Source organism: Hylobates moloch, unplaced genomic scaffold, assembly GCF_009828535.3.
Source record: "Hylobates moloch isolate HMO894 unplaced genomic scaffold, HMol_V3 SCAFFOLD_12, whole genome shotgun sequence".
NCBI lineage: Eukaryota > Metazoa > Chordata > Mammalia > Primates > Hylobatidae > Hylobates > Hylobates moloch.
In genome coordinates this window covers 73,717,581-73,721,596 of record NW_026652287.1, presented here as the reverse complement: position 1 = coordinate 73,721,596, position 4,016 = coordinate 73,717,581, and the positions used below count along the sequence as shown (strand labels likewise).

At 33.4% G+C, this 4,016-nt stretch overlaps 1 non-coding gene across 1 annotated transcript; it reads left to right on the top strand.

The window, feature by feature from the left end:
• The first annotated feature begins 270 nt into the window (after positions 1–270).
• LOC116479768 (U8 small nucleolar RNA) lies at positions 271–405 on the top strand. The gene has a single exon (XR_004251079.1). It is a non-coding gene; the product is annotated as a U8 small nucleolar RNA (small nucleolar RNA).
• The last annotated feature ends 3,611 nt before the right edge of the window (positions 406–4,016 follow it).

Here is a 4,016-nt window from a genome sequence, read left to right as displayed (position 1 = left end):
AAGCATGAGCCCCCATGCCTGGCCGAGGCCTCTAACTTTAACAGAAATTTTTATTATAAAAAGTAGAGAGGCTGAATGTATAAAAATGATAAGCCCTAACTATGCATTACCTACAAAAGTCTCATTTCAGCTTTAAGGAAGCACATAGGCTGAAAATGAAGGAATAGAAAAATACGTTTCATGCAAATGGAAGCCAAAAGATAGTAGGGTAGCTATATTTATTTTAGACAAACTAGACTTTAAGTAAAAAATTGTAACAGAAAATAATGATCATCAGGTGGAATAATCTTTTCCTGTTCTTCCTTTTGGAGGACAGATTATAACATGATTATTGGAGATGCATGAAACATGATCAGCATCTATACATAATCAGGACTTGAAACATACTGATTGCTCCTATCTCATTCTTTCTGATGTTTTTGATATAATAAAAAGAAGACAATGAAAGTCATTATATAATGATAAAGTGGTTAATTTCTTAAGAGGATATAACAATTGTAAATATATATACATCCAACATTAGCACACAAAAATAAATTGAAGGAAGAAATAGACAACCATATAATAATAGTAGGGGACTTCAATACACTACTTTCAATAATGAATAAGTCATCAAGGCAGAAAATCAATAAGGAAACTTTGGACTTGACTAAATTTTACACCAAAGAGACCTAACAAATATGTAGAGAATATAGCATTCAACAGCAACAGAATATACATTCTTCTCAAATATACATGGAATATTCTCCAAGATAGATAATATGTTAGGCCGTAAAACAAGTCTTAACACATTTCAATCAAGATTGAAATTATGTCAAGCATTTTTTCTGACCATAATGACATGAAACTGGAAATCAACAATAGGATGAATACTGGAAAATTTAAAATACGTGGAAATTTAAAAACCTGCTCATGAACAACTAATGGGTCAAAGAAGAAATCAAAAGAAAAATTTTAAAAATATTTTGAGACACATGAAATTGAAAACACAAAATACTAAAACTTATGGGGCTATTAATACATAAAGCAAGAATACAAAGGATCATTAGCGACTACTATAAACAATTATATGCCAACATATCAGATAACCGAGAGGAAATGAATGAATTCCTCCAGACATACAACCTACCAAGACTTAATCATGAAGAAATATAAAATCTGAGCAGACCAATAGTGAATAAAGAGATGAATCGGTGAATAATAATCTCTCACCAAATAAAAATGTTCAGGATCTGTTGACTTGCTTCAATGATGTATTCTACAAAGCATTTAAATAATAATTAATATGAATTCTTCTGAAACACTTCCAAAAATACAACTAATCTAAAGTCTATATGGAGACGCAAAAGACCCAAAAGCCAGCACAATATTGAAGAAGAACAAAAGTGGAGGACTTATGCTATCTAACTTTAAGACTTACTAGACAGCTACAGTAATCAAGACATTGTGGTATTGGTAAAAGAATAAAAAAAAGATCAGTGGAACACAATAGAGCCACAGAAATAGATACACACATATAGCTAACTGATCTTTGACAATGAACACAGTACAATGGAAAAAAGATTGTCTTTTTCAACAAATGTTGCTGAAAACAACTGGACATATATACTGTTAGAAATGCTTGTTCCTGGTGCCATAAAGAAATAGCATTTGAACATAAATTTAATTTCCTCAGCAAGGCCATTTTTACTTTCTGCAGAAAAGGTACACTTACCAGCAGTTTTGCAACGAGAGTACACCGAACAAAGGAGACAGGGTCGTTTATAACCTGACGCATCCACCTTACTGCTGTGTCCGGTTTCCATTGGCGGGAATGGGACCTCACATTCTGTATTTGTCCTGATTGGCTAGCAATTTAGAACTTTTTAAAAGAGGCAAAGGCATAGGAGAACAAAGGAAGGAGGAAGTAACTTGTGGAATGCTGAGAAAGGTAAAAACACCTTCAAATAAGGAATAGGAACAGGTTATGACCTAGTGCTTGCTTGAACCAGTATAAGCATGCCAGGGCAAATATTTAGGCTAAATTGTGGGAGCTAAGAACATAAAGTACATTGATTCTTTATTACAGCTAGCAGATATTTAAGAATGTTAGCACATGTCTTTGAATAAATTTTGCTTCTAAGAGAAGCTACTCTTTATTCCTAATTAGACCGGGAGGAAAGTCTTTGAAGAGGAACCTCTACTTTCCTTTTTACAATACCAGAAAAAAAAAAAAAAAAAAGATGACACAGACCTTATACCTTTCACAAAAGTTAACTCATAATATATCACAAACCTAGATGTAAAGTGCAAGATTATAAAACTCCTGCAAGATAACATAAGAAAATCTAGATGGACTTGAATTTGGCAATGATGTTTTAAATAATGACACAAAAGGGAAAATCCATGATAGAAAGATGATAAACTGGACTTCATTAAAATTAAAATTTTCTGTTCTATAAAAGACACAGTGAAGAGAATGAGAAGACAAGCCACAAACTGGGAGGAAACATAAACACATTGCAAACACATATATAATAAAGGGCTAGTATCAAAAAGAACACTTAAACTCAACGTAAGAAAGTAAGCCACCTGATTTTAAAAAATGAGCCAAAGACCTTAACAGACAACTCAGCAAAGAAATCTACAGATGACAAATAGACATAGGAAATATGCTTAGTATTATGGAAATATAAATTAAAACAATGAGATACAACTACACAGCCATTAGAAGGACAAAACTTGAGAACAGTGACAAAAACAGCGCTGGCAAGGATGTGAAGAAAATACAACTCTCATTTATGGTGGAAATGTAAAATGGTACAGCCATTTTGGAAGAAAATTTGACAATTTCTTAACAAACACTTACCATATAATCCAAAAATTATATTCATTTGTATTTACCCAAAGGAGTTTAAAACTTACAAGCACACAATAATGTATGTACAAAAATGAATATATTGCACCTAGAGTGAACCCTAATGGAAACATGTAAACTGTGGACTTTGGGTGATAATGATGTTTTAAAGTAGATCCATCACTTGTAATAAATGTGCCACTCCGTTAGGGGATGTTAATAATAGGAGAGACAATGTTTACATTTAGAATCGGAGGGCATATGTGGAAAATTTCTGTGCCGTGTGCTCATTTTTGCTATAAGCTTAAAACTGCTCTAATAATTTTTAGTTTTCTTTTTTCAAAAAAAGTTAAAAATATGTAAAAAGTATTGTCAACTTGGAGTAGGTTTGATTTCCTTAAAACATGGAAATATCAAGCCTTTGATAAATTTGCTTGCTAGAAAATGAAAAATACATTGTATCAGAAAGATATCATCAACAAAATCAGCATTTTAGTAATAGTCTTGCAAAGAGTGCCCAATATATATAACAATAAGAAGTAAGCAAAAAATTCAGTGTTCAAATCAGTAAGGCAGATACACAAATAATTGGTAAAGAACCAAACAACATATTCACAGTAAAATATAAACATTATAGGCCAGGCACAGTGGTTTATGTCTATAATCTCAGTGCTTTTTGAGGCCAAGGTGGGAATTTTGCTTTAGGCTAAAAGTTGTAGACAAGCCTGGGCAACATAGCAAGAACTCCTCTCTACAAAAAAAAAAAACGAATACGGGCGCCTGTAGTCCCAGCTACTCGGAGAGGCTGAGGCAGGAGAATGGCGTGAACCCGGGAGGCGGAGCTTGCAGTGAGCTGAGATCGCGCCACTGCACTCCAGCCTGGGCAACAGAACGAGACTCCATCTCAAAAAAAAATAATAATAAATAAATAAATAAATAAATAAATAAATAAATAAATAAATAAATAGTTGGGCATTGTGTGCATGTCTGCAGTACCAGCTACTAGGTGGGAGGCTGAGGCAGGAGGAAAGCTTGAGCCCAGTAGTTCGAAGCCATAGTGAGCAGCTATGATTGTGCCACTGCCTTCCAGCCTGGGCAACAGAATGAGACTGTCGGAAAAAAAAAAAAAAAAAAAGAAAAGAAAAGAAATAAAAGTAAAATATCTTTTTAGTAAACAAGA